Source organism: Sapajus apella, unplaced genomic scaffold (genome assembly GCF_009761245.1).
Source record: "Sapajus apella isolate SASKATOON/1434 unplaced genomic scaffold, GSC_monkey_1.0 scaffold107, whole genome shotgun sequence".
NCBI lineage: Eukaryota > Metazoa > Chordata > Mammalia > Primates > Cebidae > Sapajus > Sapajus apella.
In genome coordinates this window covers 341776-358584 of record NW_022437047.1, presented here as the reverse complement: position 1 = coordinate 358584, position 16809 = coordinate 341776, and the positions used below count along the sequence as shown (strand labels likewise).

Here is a 16809-nt window from a genome sequence, read left to right as displayed (position 1 = left end):
TTTTTTTTTTTTTTTTTTTTTTTTTTTTTTGAGACAGAGTCTTGCTTCATTGCCAGGCACCAGGCTGGAGTGCAGTGGTGCGATCTCGGCTCACTGCAACCTCTGCCTCCCAGGTTCAAGCAATTCTCCTGCCTCAGCCTCCCGAGTAGCTGGGACTACAGGCACGCACCAGCACACCCAGCTAATTTTTGTATTTTTAGTAGAGACGAAAACATGCTCTTGATACAAATTTCAAACAATACAGACATACACAGAGGGAAAAGAAAAGGGGCCCTTCCCCTACCTCCTTTTCACATCTGAAAGAACCCTGGAATTGAACAGACCTGAATTCAAATTTAGATGTCACTGCTGATCAGTTTTATGTATGTTGCATTAGCTGTGTACTCAACAAGCCTTGATTTTCTCCTATGTAAAGTGACTATGCCAACAATGGCCTTGTAGGATTTTTGTGAGGATATAGTGAATGTGTGCAGAGGCCTGGCTGGTGGTAGGCACTGTGACAATTATCCTTGTTGGTGGGTTGATTGCCTGTTCTCTGTGTCATGTGTACTCGGCAGACTCCAGTTGATATCATACTAGAAAATAATTTCCTCTTTCTGATAAATGCTGGCCCTTTTCTGCAAGATTGCTTTAAAATCGGAGCCAATGGAGTCATGAAGCTGTGAGCTCTCCATGCAGGAGACAGTGTTTCCAGCAGCTTGAGGGGCTGCCGCTTCCCCACTGAGCTTCAGCAGGTGTCCTAGTGCAAGGCTGTCCTATTCTTTGACTAGCAAGATCTTTTCAGCCTTTTATGAGGATGGGCACACTCTGGATATCTATTTCTGAGAACTCTGACATTCGGGAGAGAAGAATCAGGTGAGAGAAATCCCAGCTTGGATGGACATTCTCTGAATGTCCCCTTGGAACATCTGCCTGCTCAAAATTTTAGGCATGACACCATAAACCCTGCTATTTATATTGCACTAAATTCTGCAAATATCTTTAGTAACACTAAACCCTCGGTTTTAACTGCATCTCTAATTATAACCTTTTTAAGATTTACGGTGGTGTCATGCCATCCTGATTAAAGTGCCGTGATGAGCAAGGCTGTTGGCGCCTAGTGACAGCGCTGCTGATGAGAAGGTGTCACTAAAGCTGACCTTCCATCACTTCCTAAGTGAGCCATCACTTAGGATGGATGCAGAGGTACCAATGAGCCACTGGTCTTGATCCCAGGATCAAAAGCCTCTCAGGCGAGGCATCTCCCTGTGTGGTCTTCAGGAGCCAGCATGCTGTGTGATTCCCAGGGAGCCAGAGGAAGCCATGCTCTTGTGATGGCATACTTATATCATTGGCCTCGTGTCATTTGTCTACCTGATCAGCAGCTGCTATGAGTATGCCTGAATGAGCAGCAGGCTCTGTAAGAGCTCAGTCAGCAAGTAGAGATGTTAAATTATCCCATGTGTTTATCAAAAGTTTATTGAGCACCTTTTGTGGCAGAAACATGGGCTATAATAACAATGACCATTGATTGAATTTGTGGAGGGGGATGGGCACTGATAGAAACCAGTTTGAACTCACTACGTTTATGAGGAATCCATACTGAGAAGGGAGAGGTAGAGGCGGGAGTGGCAAGAGGGACAAGTCGAGGGCTGATGCAGCTTCCACAAAACCTCAGCCAACCCAGAGACAGCTCTGGAGTGGATTTATCCAACAGAGGTGATCTCTTTGGGTCCAAATTGCTGTGCTTCTGTACCCTACCTCACTCCGTCCCCAGATGCAGGCTCTCCTAGGAAGGCTGACCTTGGCTGAGGCTGACCCTGAAGGAACTGACACCTGGGGCTGTTTGCTAAGCCGACTCCCTGAAGCTGAGCCTCAAGTCCTTCTTTGAAACACGGTTGGGGGCAGCACATCTCCATGGCATGCATAACTTGATGAGGAGCTTGAGTTGGGCCTGACCCTGACGGGCAAGTCGGGCTTTGGAAGGCAGAAAGGAGCAGGAAGAGCTTGCCAGCTAAGCAAAACACTGTGAGCAATGGTATGGAGGCAGAAACAGAGGATGTTGTGAAGAAGAGCCAATATGAAAACCATTGCAGTGTGGATGCCTGGGCAGGGAGGCTGTCACCTTGAGAAATGGCCAAGGGCCACCTCTGGTATGACTTTCTCTGTTGTTGCTTTCTAGCTATCCACTGAAGCCTGTTTCTCCTGCCCACTCTAAGGAAGTCAGGCCAACATGGGGGTGTGTCTTCCCAAGTGACCCCCGTTGGCTTTTGTTGGTTGTTCTCTAGGTTATTGCCTTGGACAACTGAGATTATCTGTTTCTTCTCACATAGAGTCTGGATTTTCAAGGCTCAGCTCATCCTTGACTAAGATCGAGGTGACTTCTAGGGTAGCTGACCGGGGCCTTGAGAATCTCCCTGGGCCCTCTCATTCTTTTCTCTTCATGGGCTCTTTTGAGGTGAGTGCCAAGGATCTGGGTAGAGCTTTCCTAACTCCCAAGCTTGGAGAGGCCACTCTAGCTCTTGGACTGGCATCTGGGCCGGAAGCCACCAGCCAGGAAACCCCTATTTGCTGGGCATCTAATAGCCCCTCAGATGGTGAAAGGCTGGTATTTGGCCTCGAAGATGTATCTGTTTCCTTGGACAGCTCCAGAGCTGAAGGGACTTCATAGGTAGTGATTTTGTTCAACTTCACTGGTGGTCCAACGGTCTCCTTAGCTAGGCCTGGGGGAATCAGGAGCTGTAAGATCGGGACACAGAAACAGAGGCTTTGTCTCATGGAGGCAGGTTTCCCGTGTCCAGCCAGCTCCCTCCCAATGCCAGCCTTACCTGCTCCGTGCCTTCTAAGCTTTCCCACCCACCCTGTCCGTGTCTCTAGCCTCTTGTGTTTATTTCTCTCTCCAGCCCATGCTGCCTTTTGGGCAAAAGGGCCATAACTTGAGTCCCTGTTGCATGAAGTTGGATGTCCTCTCATGTGTCCTCAGAGGCCCCGGCTTGGGTGTTGTTGTGGTATTTTGGGATTTGACGAAGGAGGAGAGATAGAATGGCCCATTGCCTGTTTGTGCTAGCCTCTCTCAGGCTTGACCAATGACTGCGATGACATCTGTGGACAGTAAGCAGGTCCCTGGTGTGATTGAGTTTCCTGAGTTAATATCAGCATTTGAGAAGCCAGTACGCTGGCTGCTAGTTGTGCTAGTTTGTACCTGGGGCTGGGTTTGGGTTTCAGGTCCCTCCCTTCCTCCCTCTCTACCAATGCTCGGTCTTATTAGGAAACATCGCATAGCTAACATAGCAATTACTCTACAGGCAGCGTAATAGAAGTCTTCAAAGGTAGAGCTAATTAGGAACTTTCATTAAAGAACCTTGTTGCAATTGGTCATTCATTGATATTTTTCTGATCAACAAATCAATTAGAGTTTCTTTTGAATAATTGCAAGATCTTTTTTGGTTTCTTCATGTATATGCACGTGTGTGCATGTGTCTGTGTACGTGTATGTGTGTGTGTGTGTGTGTGTGTGTGTGTGAGGGAGAGAGGGAGAAAGAGAGAGAGAGAAGAGGATATGGAAGTTGCAGAGGTGGATGGTGGATTATTTTCTGTTAACATCCCTAGCGTGCTAATGCATGGACCCATCTCAGCTCTACACACCAGCTCTGGGCAGCCAGATAGTCTTGGAGCTTGCCTTATAGAAAGTGGGGATCCTAGACCCATTTTTTTTCCTGTGGCTTCCCTGAGTCTTTCTGAACATGACCAAAGCTTGCTTTGCATCTCTAAACGCTGCTGGGTGGTCCTTGCCATTGGGATTCCGGAATTCTGGCTCTGTCTGGGGTGACGCTTGGGTATCTCATTGGTACTTATCCAACCTCAGTTGAGTTGCTATAGAAACCAAATCTCATGGCCTGCTGGGGGCCTGTTTAGTTCCTTATGTCCTCCCTCTGTCTGGGGAGATAATGTGGATGGTGACACTGTAGTTCATTGCTCAAGTGGGGAATTCCCTGTGTCATCCAGCAAGGCTTTTTAAGGACCCAACCACAGAAGGGAGTCAATAACCTTTGGGCATGTTTTTCCCCTTGCTCGGTGGGGAACATTCACCTTCAGAGAGGCTGCCCAGCTGCTCCCCGGGACTCAGCAGGGCTCACTGGGACCGGTGGTTCCCAAGTCTTTTTGAATGCCTGGGAAGCTCCCAGGAAACCTCCAGAGTAGTTGGGAGCCCTGGAATTGATAACCACCCTGAGGACAGCCTCGGTCTGTCATCGTGGGAGACAAGAGAGGCAGATGGCAGGGCATTATAGCATTTTACAGCTCATGGGCCAGCTGATAGGATAGTGAATATAATTGCCATGTGGCAAATTAAAGTGGCTCCAAGTGAGCTAACAGGTGTCGTTTCATTATTAATTTCAGTCAAAGTCATTAGTTGCTATTTAAGGATCTCGCTGCTTGGCCACCTACACCATGCTTCATCTGGCTGCTCTGGCTTTTGAAGAAGAGAGAGAAAAGTGCTTTTTTCTCCTCCCCCTTTCTTCATCCTTGGAGAATTTACTGTGGTGAAAAACTGGGTAAGTCTCAGGACTCTCTTTTCCCAGCACAGAAGGAGTCTGAACAAGTAAGTGAAGTAAGTTTGTATGCTGGCAAGCCCCAGCCCTGTTAAGTAAGGTCCTGCTATGTGCTTGTCACCTTTCTACATTAAAGCCTCATAGTCTCAAAACGGTCCTTTGCACAAGGATTTCTTTCTTTAATGACTTAGCACACAGGTCAGTATCCCGTGTGTGCTTAGAAAGGATTTGTAATCTCTATTTCATATGCAGGAAGTCTCTCTTTTATAATTTTAATTTTATTTTTTATTGATAATAAATACACACATGTACATGTGATATTTAATATATTAATATAATTTGTAAAGGTCAAATGAGTGTTATTAAGATATCTATCACATTAAATGTTTGCCTTTATGCTAGAAACATTTGAATTACGCTTTTAGCTGCTTCAAGATACACAATAATTTTCTTAAATATTGTCACCCTACTGATCTGTCAAACACTAGGTCTTATTTCTGCAAAGATATTTTTATTTTTATTTCTCACATGAGGAAATTGAGGCTGAGAAAGGTTAGAGGAAGCAGCAGAGTTGACCTAGCTAGGCAGTGGCACAGCTAGGAATTGATCCCTGGCCTCTGATTCCAAAGCCCACTCCCTCTGTGTTCTACTTGAGAGCCAATGCAGTGCCAGGCAGGGCTGATTCCTCATGTGCTGGGGTCTCTGAACCACCATCCTCTCTGACTGGCAGCATGTCATCCTGCCCTCATGTTCTCTGTGAAGCCTAGCCTAGCTATATTCCCCTCAGAAGAATTTTCCAAGTCATGACTACAACCCACGAATAGCTCTGCAGATGCCCATGATGGGGGCATAGTGATTGATCTGAAGGAGGTTGGTGGCTATGGTAGACCATGAATGCAGGGCTTCAAGACAAACAGAAACCAGTCCCTGGCCTGCAGGAGTATCTTGGAAGCCTGCTGGGACCACAGAGACTTTGCTTTGGGAAAACATATATGGGCCTCTGGGAGGGACAGCCTTTCTTCCTCTTTTGGGAGCCAGTCTGGCCCCTCGTGGGAGAATGGTGGCCCCCAGGGGCTTTTTCTTTCCCCTGGTTTCCCTGTCTATGTGTGTGTACCCAGCCACCCCGATCCCGGGTGTCACCATTTTATCCTGTCTCTGAGAAAACACATGAGCGGAAAAACAAACAAGCATTAGGAAGGAGGGCTCTCCCCTCCACCTTGGCTACCTGTGCGGAGTGAGGGACCCTGAGCCAGGTAGGAGGAGGGAAGGTGACGGAGATTAAATAGCAGGTATCAGACACTCAGGGAAATGCGTTCGGATTCACACTGAGTGGGTCAGGAGCCCCAGGTACCAAAGTCAAACAGGCTGACTCCTGTGGTGGCCTGGCTGTTTCTCTTGAATGTGAAGGAGGAGGAGGGGAGCATGGAGAAACCAGCGACTTAGCAAATGTGTGCCGAGTCTATGCATATAGGCGATGGGAGTTGGACTCGGAAAAAAGCTGCCTGTAACTCCTTAGCAAGCACTTGCTGTATGCCAGGCTCTAGATGACAACCTTTACCTGCTCTATCTTGATAGGTCTTCATAAGTAGTCTCTGGAGGTCAGTGTCATTATTGTGCCCATTGTACGGGGGCGGGGGGCGGGGATGAGGCACTGAGCAATGAAACCTCTTGCTCATGATCTTACAACTAGTAAAGAAGCAGACTCAAGAGGCCAACCCAGGCTCATCTGACTTCCATGCCAGGTCCCTGCTAGGATTAGGGGTAGGGAGAACAGCTTAGGAGCTGGGGCAGGAGAGGGCTTATAGGTGGAGTACAGAAAGCCCATCCTGGATGGAGAGGTGGCGGGGTCCAGGTGGTGACGGGAACCCTGGGTGCCAGGCTTCTTCCTGCAGGCACCGGGAACATTCACTCTGCTCACCTCCTGGCTCTGGATCCTGAGGCATCCATTCCTCAGGGTGGCTGCTCTTGCCTGAGAGCGGGGTGGGGGTGAGAGTGAAGGCTCAACATGGGTGCAGTGAGCGGTAAGGTAGGAAAAGCTATGGGTGACTAGAGTGAGGTCTTGGCCCCGTAGGCAAGGACATGCCTAAAGCAAGTGAACCTTTAGAGTCTCCTGGGTGATCTCTTTCCTGAAACCCGCCCTCACTCTAAGACCTGTGAGTGACCCCAGCACATCTCCTTGCTGGCTCAGTTGGGCTGGGGCTGTCCCTAGCAGATCCAGGACAGTTCTGAAGCCATCCTGAGGCTGTGATGGCTCAGGTAGAAGACAAGGCCTGGAGGGAGGGAGTGAAATCCTACTCTCCAGTCCTGCCAACTAGGGACCCTGTCTTTGTCTGCAAGACCAAAAAAAGAAAAAAAAAAAAAAAAAAAGAAACCACTCAGGCTATTGTCCAATGCTTCTATTTATAGCTGCCAAATAATTAAGCAGATCAACCCATCCAGGATCAGAAGGGGCCGCCTAGCTGGTGGACCATATGTTGAGTCTGCAGGGTCGCAGAGTGGTTAATAGGAGGGAAGAAAGGGGAGTGTGTAGAGCCTCTTGTTGATGTTGACGCTTCATTTCTTCTCAGTGTGTTTTTGGTCAACAGAAAGATTAAAAATAGCATTAAAAACTTCTGTTCTCTGGATATAACCCTGCGAGGGGGTGGGGGGACTTTGGCTCATATTTGCTTGCTTCTCTGACACAGAGTGCCAAATTCTAAACAGTTCTTAGGAAGAAACCCAACTGAAGACTTCCAGCTGGAGGACCCCCCTTCTCTGGTCAGTCTCTGAGGAGTATCAGGACCTTCACTTCTTGCTTTTCTTTGTCAAGACCCAAGGACTCCGTGGCCAACACTTTGGGGAACTTATTAATTTTCTCTCTTGCACCCCTAGTGTATCCAGTGTGTCATCAGCAGGCATGTTGGTCATGTTGCTCCTCTATTCTACCGAAATTCCTCTGTGACTCCCTTTTACTTATAGGGCAAAATTCAGACCTGGCTTCAGCTCCCCCTTCCTGCTCCCCTCAGCCATCTTCTGTCATTCAGGGTCCTTCACTGTGGCAGGAGTGGCCATGAGAAACAGATCTTTCGAACACCGAGCTGGGAAGGAAAAGGCTTATTATGGCAGGGAGCCGGGCGATGATTTGTTTAAATGACCCAGCTCATCTAACAAAGAGAGGCTCTGCCTTTATATAGGCTTACACTCTAGATATTACACATGAAAGAATCTTAGGTTTGCAGCTAAGAAATTACGGGTGAAAGTGTTTTGGATTTACAGCTGAAGTCTTGGGTTTACAGTTTGAGAAATCACATATGAAAGGGTTTTGGGTTTACAGCTTTAGGAACTACGTATGAAAGGTTCTGGTCTCCGGATGGAGGAGTGGGGTGAGGGGTTTGATCTTGTTTAAGTAAAAACTGTGTCTTCCGGAGAATTTCCCCGATACCAAGCATGCTATTTACAGGAAGGTGATTCAGGAGGTGCCAGTCGGCCCGCTTTTTCTTTTATTGAAAGGCAGTGTGGATGTCAAAGGGAAGGTGATCCCAGATGCCTGGGTCCCCTTCCTCACCCCCTTTCCAACATGAGAGCTACCCCTTTGCATTTTGATTCTTGCTGAAATGCTTTCTCTCCGACTCTTTCCTGATCAAATCCTGCTCAACCTGCAAAAGACAGTAACATTTAACCTCCCAGGCTTCTTCCAACTCAGAATGAGCTCACGGTAGAGATTCCCCGTCCCCCTTTCCCGGACCTTTAGAGATTCTGTCTGAACACTTTCATTTGGCATATATGTTCTCCCTGGCAGCGTCTTTCCCACTATTATCTCAAATAGTTGTTTAAATATTTTATCAGCATTTAAATCTTCACATTTGTCTTGCTCCTTCCCCTGGTTCGAGTCTTCCTGGAGGGCAGAGAAGGGGTCTTGGGCTTCTCTAGCAAGCAGTGTTTTGTGGTGGTCACTTGTGCAGGCTTCCGAAGCTGTTGCTCACATTTCGCCCTTGCTCCGCCTCTTACTTAACCCTGTGACCTTAGGAAAGTTTTAACTTCTCTCTGCCTGAGTTTTCTCACCTATACAATGTGCATAAAAGTCATGCCCACTTTGTAGAGTTGATGTCAGAATTAAAAACGTGCAAAGGGCTTAGGCCAGGGCTCTGAGGTATCTGCTGAACTCCTTAGTATGTCTCTTTAGACTCCACCCAGCACCTGGTCCACTGCCTTGAACACAGGAGACGGCCAGAATTTGCTTGTGTTTTCCCTTTGGTGTGGCGTCATTTGTAAAGCTCTGACCCAGAGAGGATAGGAGGGTTTCTCTAGGTCACACAACAAGAAGTGGTGGAGAAGCTATGGTGTCGGGATTGGGAGTCCAGCACTCCCGCCCTGGCCCTGGCCCCAAAGCCTTTCATAGGCAGCCCATTGCAGGGTCTTTACTGTGCATGGGACACCGGAGAAAGCTGCTATTTACGGTCAAACAACTTTTGTATGAATCAGATGGACTTGAAGGTTGCCACCACTCTGCGGGACTCCACGGGAACCATTCACATGGCATTCTGTGGCCATGGTATCACCTTGAGGTGTATGAAGAGGCCCCATGTGGGAAATCTCCCTGACAACCCTTCCATCCCATGAATGCAGCTAAAAGGCACAGGAGGCATCTGGGCCACAGGGTATCAATAAAACCCCACTGGAGCAGGTGGAAGTGCTCTGAAGATAAGCAATGCTGTCCTTTCCCAAGGACTGCCCCTTGGCTACTTTCAGAAAGCCCAGGGGCTGACTTAGCCTTCAGGGTTTAGGTAGATATTTTGGGGTGGTGAGCTTTTCCCAAATACCTGTCTCTTCCTGCTTTGTGCCAGGGGAGAAATCAGAGCTGGTTGGGATGTGTGTTGTGATGATGTGTGCAGATGTTCTGGGATCAACACTCTCCTTCCTTCCTGCCTGCACCCCTCCCCCCAACACTCCCCAGTCACAAAGCGAATGGCATGAGTGGATTTCGGAAGAGGCCAAATTATTTCTAATTCAGAAATGACAACATCTGAGCTCCGCCTCTAAAGTGCTTTCTAGGTTGCCTTTCAAGATAATAATACATTTGTAAGATAATACATTTGAAGTACTTCTGAGGCAAAGACTTGGGACTGTGTCTGGTGCATTTAATATCCAACTGGTAGGTATTAGCCATTATTATGATTATTATAAAATAGAGTGCTTTGTTTGGAAAGGATCTTAGGAGAGGCCATTGCATTAGGTGATTAGAAGGTTATTACCAGCCTGAAGGAATAATTCTAGGAGCATGGTGGAGTGCAGAGTAGAAGCCCGATGATGGGGTTTAAACAGAGAGGAGGTTGGGTGGAGACGCGAGGCAGCAGGCATAGGCTGCACTTTCAGAAGTTTTGTTAGAAATAGGCAAGAACTGGGGTGAGAGCATGAGAGGGAGGGGTTTCAGGGGATAAAGGAGACTTGTTTGTGGGCCACAGGTAGACAGAGAAAAGGGGAAGGGGAGGGTGTGTTGTAGGTGTGCTGCCTTGCTCCTCCAAGTGTTGTCCGTGGCCCAGCAGCAGCCCCATCACCTGGCGGGTTGTTAGAATGCAGAACTCTTGGGAATGTCAAAGTTAGAGAAGCTTTGTGCTGGGATCCACAGTGGATTCCAGGACTGCAAGAGTCTCAGATGCCCAGTCTGAAAGTCTGAGTCAGGAGGCACTGAGTCCAGTGCTTCTGCAGAGCACTTTGTCACCTTTCCCTGGGCCCAAGAAATCTCAGATGGGGCCCTACCTGGTCTCCTTCCTAATCTAAGAACAGATCTGGTAAGTTCCACCGGGAAGCTGTGCTTGCTCTACTTCTTGCCACTTTCTTGCCACTCTCTTCTGACCAAAGTGGTGTCTTGGGGGAGCCAAAGGGTCAGCAATACCTACTGCATGCAATAATAAAGCAGGGCAGACAGCAGCTGGCTTGATGTAGCATGCTTAGGAAATTTCTGGAACATCTAACCCAGAGAACACATCCACATTTGGTGTTGCCTTTAGGGTGTTTGAATTTTAAAATATTTTTAAAAATTTAATTAATTAATATTTTAGAGATAAGATCTCACTATGCTGTCCAGGCTGGAGCACAGTATGGTGTGATCATAGCTCATTGCAGCCTTAAACTCCTGAGCTCAAGGTATCCTCCTGCCTCAGCCTCCGAAATAGCTAGGAATACAGGCATGCGCCACCATACCCAGCTAATTTTTTTGTTTTTTGTAGAGATGGGGTCTTGCTATGTTGCCCAGAGTGGTCTTGAACTCCTATGTTTAGGTGATCCTCCCGCCTTGGCCTCCCAAAGTGTTGGAATTATAGGTTCAGACACTGTGGTTGGCTCTACACATTTTAGAAACTAGATGCCAACAGAAAAATTACAGCCCACATGAAAGTCTAGATTTCTCCTGGTGTGGTGGCCCATGCTTCTAGTCTTAGCATCATGAGAGGCTGAGGTGGGAGGATCACTTGAGTTCAGGAGTTTGAAGCTGCAGTGAGCCATGATTGCACCACTGCACCCTAGACAACAGAGTGGGATCCCATCTCTAAAAATAAAAAAATAAAAATAATAATTAAACCAAACATTTAAAAAAGTATAGATTCCCAACCTCTCTACACTGGCAGGCAGTGTGGGGCCCAGCACTTACTAGGGTCTGAGTAGCAGCTGCACCCTTTGCCTCCGGGTGTGTGATTTCCAGGCCACATAGTCCCCGATGGCCCATTCAGTTCTGTGTTCCCGGCCTAACTCCTTAAAGCACTTGAGTTTGTCACTTCTGATCACAGGCAACCTCTTACTTTAAGGAAGAGGACCCGAGTCAGCCAGGTAAGGGATTTTCCTGAGGTCACCTCTTTTGTGCACAGAGCATGCTCCTGGTCTGGGTGCAGGCCTCCCGCCTCTGTATGCCGTGGCCTTTCTTTGTGGGTGACTAGCCCCTGCCACCAGAAGCCCCATTAAGCTCTGTGAAATCCAGAAGCCTGGCCCAATGGGCCTTGGTTGTGGTTCTCAGGGTCTGGGTTAGGTCTGAGTAGGAACGTATGTAACACTGTTTTATAAAATGATCACAAACCAAGTTCCCCTTGGTGACTTCTGAATTTTCTATCCATGAATGTTTTTATATCTTTCTGCTCCAAAATTTTACCTGCTCTAAACCTATATGAGAACATTAAAAGACATTTACAAAAGTAGTCATAATCCCACCACCATAGCACAGCAGCTGTTCCTATCTTTGATTTTTAGAAATGCTTTCAGTCACAGAAAAGACTATTATTTTTATCCAGTGCCACTGACAGTATATTTTAACCAAACTTCCTGCCTCCCATCCTCCCTCTCTCCCCTTCCTTTTTCTCCCTGTCCTGTTTTTTCTTTTCCCTCCATCCTTTCATACCTGCTGTCCACCAGGTACCACAATCCTTCCACCCTACATCCAGAGTTTCTGGAGGGTACAGCCACACAATGCTGGTCCGTAGCAGCCCTGACCCACCCTAGATAAAGGAGCTCTGTGCTCTGCTGTTTGGTGGTCAAGATGAATCCCAGATCCTGTGAGGGCAGAGCGGGGAACGCCAGGCATCAACAATAAGCTAAACATATACCTCCAGGTTTTCTTTTCCATCCACTCAAGTGGAACATTTTGGCTGAAGAATTGTGTGTGTGTGCACGCGTGTGCGTGTGTGTTTGTGTGTGTGTGTGTAAAGGAAACAGACCGGCATAGTAGGGCTTTAGGCATCAGGAATCCCCACACTGGCTAGCCTGGCATATTCAGATAATTTTCTTTTGATGCCCCTGACCTGTAATAATTTTTAAGCTCCATAATGGTCCTCTTTACTGTGTATGGCATTCTAAGCATTTATGTATATTCATATCAATAAACTGTTATTATGCTGTGTGCCAGAGGGGTATGTTTTAGTACATGGTGATAACAAAATGCAAATTGCACTTCCTTAGGAAGGCCATGCCATGTACCGCTAGAAACAGCCCCTGCTTCTAGTGCTGTAGTAGCTGTGTGACCTTGGCCAAGTTGCTTCACTTCTCTGTGCTCAGTTTCCTTTTCTGTATAATGGAGAGTCTTAACCCTGCTGGGAGGATTAGTTAAATGAGATACTACATAAGTGAAGCATGTAGCACAAAGCTTGGCAAACCAGTGGTGCAGAGATTCCAGTTCCCTCTGCTTCCTTTCTCTCTATGTTTTCTTTAGTGCTTGCCCTCCTGCCAAATGGTTAATAATCTGCTAACAAACACTTAAGTGTTTAGGGGAGCTCAGACTACAAAGGATTGCTTTTGGAGAGTGAAGAATCTTCTTGTAGTCAATTCCAACTCCTTTCACACCTGCTGTCCACCAGGTTTGAAGTTTTAAAGTTTGGTATGCCTTGAGTTTAACCTGTTAAATTAGCCCAGCTCCATTTGGAGTTCTGGAAAAATCTATCCAAGCTGGATGTTGCTTGAGAGCAGGGCCTGGGTATGTGGCCTGCGAAGGCCAGCTTTGTCATGGTCTTCACTGATTTCCTTACAAACAGGTTTTGGACCAGACGTGTGCAACTTCCCCCAGCAGGTCTTAGGAACATCCGGAGATCCAATTCAGTCTTTCACAATTCTGATGTTCTCTCCCTGCAGGGCCTCGACCAAGTCATCGCCTTCATTTTGTAAGGGCCATTTGACTGGACTTCACTAAGTGGTGGAAACACATATTGCACACACAGGTAGCCTAAGATCAGGAATAAAAGGATGTTACAAGCCCTCCCCTTTATAGGAGTCTGGGTCCCGTGGTTCATCCAAAATGAAGATTTCTGAGCTCTGTCACTGCCAGACAGATGGGTTGGGCACATCCCCTCCTCTCTGTGGGCTTTTCTGTCCTCATTTGTAACCTGAAGACCTAGGATATTCTGAACCTGGGAGGGGCCTGAAACTGTAGAAATCTAATTCAGTCAATAGACCTGTGGTGTTTAGGTGCTGTCTGTCTTCCATGTGCTTGATTTCTTCGACATTAAGTAATCTGCTTACAGTATTGTAGAACCTGGACAGTGAAAGAAATGTTAAGGCTCATTTCGGCTTTATGGTTTTCCCACACCACGGGTGGTGTGGAAGGTACCTTCTAGTGATATGTGGACAGGACCTTGAGTCACTAAGGAGTAATTTAGTTCATTTCCAGTTTTCTTCCAGTCCTTCTAGTCATCTCAGGGAGAAAGTCTCAGCTTGCTGTTTGAACATTTCTTAACCCTTGCCTGTCTCCCTTTTGAGCAAAGGCAGAACAGGCACCATTGAGACTACTTACAAACGGAGGCATCCACCTAGAATTTCATAACCTGATTTTGCTTTGCATTTATTTAGAAAGCTTTCTTCTATTTTGTTTATTTTGAAGGTTGTCTTCTATTTCTTCACTGGTAATACCTGTTTTTCACATGTGGTCATATTGCAGAGTATTGTTAAGATACATTTATTTAAGCTAGCTGCAGTGGCTCATTCCTATAATCTCAGCACTTTGGGAGGCTGAGGCAGGAAGATCGCTTGAGCCTAGGAGTTTGAGGCCAGCCTGGGCAACAGAAAGAGACCCCATCTCTACAAAAAAATTAAAAAAAATATAGCCAGATGTGGTGGCACATGCCTGTAGTCCCGGTTTCTCGGGAGGCTGAGGTGGGAGGTTGAGCCTGCAGTGAGCTGTGATCACACCACTGCCCTCCATCCTAAGACACAGAATGAAACTGTCCCCCCCAAAAAGATATCTTTATTTAGTTAAAAAAATTGACTTCATTGAAAGAAAAAAGTTTAGTGAATAGCATAGGAGTCATGCAGATAGGGCAGAAGCTGTGATGGGGGTATGTTAATAACACATTTAAGAAGCACTGATCCAGTACTTCTTCTAGATTAGTCCAAAACCCACTGACCTTGATGCCATTTCTGACCCCACCAGTGACAAATAACAAAGGGGAAACTTCCACTAGCCAAAAAGATCCTTGGAGGCAGGGGTGGTGTCTTTTTCTTCTTTGTCTTTCCAGTGCTCGACACAGGCACCTGGATGTGTTATTATTCATCTATTTCACCTGTATTGATGGAGCACCCGCTCCTCAGCAACTGCATCTGGGCTTGGGGGTCCAGTAGTGAGAGATGCCATTGTGCAGCATTGAATGTCTTCATACGAAAGAATGTATGCTCAGTCCATAACGCATCGCACAGATAGGGCAGCCTCTCGCGTAGGAGAGGGTTGAGCCTGGTGCAGGCTGGCCTCAAGATGTGTGTGGGGAGAATGGTTGTCACGAATGCTGTTTCTCCTGAACATAATGCTTCCCTGTTCTGACCGCCAGCAACTCTACCCTACACTGTCCAGAACAAGATACCTCCTTTCCATAGGATCGAGACATACATCCACAGCAGCAAGAAGATTACCTGTTCTGGTGCAATCTGATTTTCCAGCAGCTTGTTCTTTCACAAAGAAAATAACCTAGAAGGTGAAAGGCAGGCCTTGCTGCAGATGCCTGGATGTGCCAAGGCCCCTTGCCAATGGTCAGCAGGCTCTACTGCAGGCCTGAGCATGTAGTTAGTGGGGGCCGTGGTTTGGAAAGCCAAAGGAAGCTTGAAGCTAGATGGTGACGGTGAAGATAAATGTCCTGTGTGTTGAGTGAGGAAGGGACAACTCTGAGGCTGGGGCGTGTTGGTGACATAAAAAGTTTAACTGAGCTTCCTGAAGGGGAAGCATTCTGTAGCTGGCTAAGGCTCGATGGAATTGCAGTTACCCATCTGGCCTGGGACTCAGCCTCGGGACCATTAGGATATTGTGCTACAGTGTGTTGGTGCCACTGATTGGATTGGTGATATCAAAATCATCTGTCAAAAAATGAAATTGGGCCGGGCGCGGTGGCTCACGCCTGTAATCCTAGAACTTTGGGAGGCCGAGGCGGGTGAATCACGAGGTCAAGAGATTGAGACTGTTCTGCCCAACGTGGTGAAACCCCATCTCTACTAAAAATACAAAAAAATTAGCTGTGCATGGTGGTGCACGCCTGTAGTCCCAGCTACTCGGGAGGCTGAGGCAGGAGAATTGCTTGAACTTGGGAGGCGAAGGTTGCAATGAGCTGAAGTCACGCCACTGAACTCCAGTCTGGTGCCTGAGACTCTGTCTTAAAAAAAAAAATGAAATTAATCAGCCAGGAAAGATGCTGGTGTTGAAGCTGACATACCTATTGAGCATAATAACTACCATGGCTTCTGGTGCTTTGACAAAACCTCAGATACATGGCCTTCTGGCTGAGCATCTGCAATTTCATATTGTTGGTGCATTTATTATTTCTCTGGGGGTTGCAACTCTCTGTAAGTTTGCTGTGGCTGAACTAAAAAAGATGGCATATACAGATTCTACAGAAATTATGATTCTATGAAAGATTTTGAGGAGATGAGGTATCTTTCAGAGTGCAAAGTGATATTGGAATATCAAGTATTCCTTTGGGTTGAATTACCTAGAGGTTTGTCATTGACCTGCTGTGCTCTTGAACTATGAAACATGAATATGTGGGTTAAGAAATAGTTTATCTTAAGGCTGGGCACAGTGGCTCATGCCTGTAATCCCAGCACTTTGGGAGGCCAAAGGTTCGAGACCAGCCTGGCCAACATGGTGAAACCCCATCTCCACTAAAAATACAAAAATTAGCCTGATGTGGTGGTGTACACCTGTAATCCCAGCTACTCGGGAAGCTGAGGCACAAGAATTGCTTGAACCTGAAAGGCAGAAGTTACAGTGAGTGGAGATCACATCACTGCACTTCAGTCTGGGCGACAGAGTGAGACTCTGTCTCACAAAAAAAAAAAAAAAAAAAAAAGAAAAAAAAAAAAGAAAAAGAAAACTTCTCCTGAGAAATAAACAGTTAACAAATTTTTATGAAAGAAATCACCTGTTTTAAAAACCTTACCTCATAACCATTGCCTGATTCCTAAGTCCTACTCCTCCCTGAATATGAAGTCACGGAGTCTTTTTAATTCATGAACAGATATCCATGATCTCTTCTCACCTCTATCTGAGGTTCATGTCTCCCTAATCTCTACTCCACCCCAACCATGACCACTCCCATCCTCCCTCAGTCCTTCCCCGTACCATTCATGACCTTCCGCTTTCCCCCACCCTGTCCCTTCCCCCTCTGTAAGTCTCTCTTGCCCAGGTATAGGATAGGAAAGTCTGTTTTGCAACCTGGCTGATTTTTTAAAAGTTGAAAGTTTAATGATTTCCTGTTGTTGTTGTTGTTTTGAGTGGGACCAGAATGTCCCAGTCTTAAATGGCCCCATTGAAACGATAGTATCGGGAAAACACAAAATTGAAAATGGG

At 46.8% G+C, this 16809-nt stretch overlaps 1 protein-coding gene and 1 long non-coding RNA gene across 3 annotated transcripts in view; both read left to right on the top strand.

Moving 5' to 3' along the window:
• Positions 1-16809, top strand: part of LOC116537140 (calcium-activated potassium channel subunit alpha-1-like) — a 529994-nt gene that overhangs the window by 184969 nt on the left and 328216 nt on the right. The window lies entirely within an intron of this gene.
• On the top strand, positions 214-6901 carry LOC116537143. Its single transcript, XR_004262979.1, has 2 exons — positions 214-3477; positions 3511-6901. It is a non-coding gene; the product is annotated as an uncharacterized LOC116537143 (long non-coding RNA).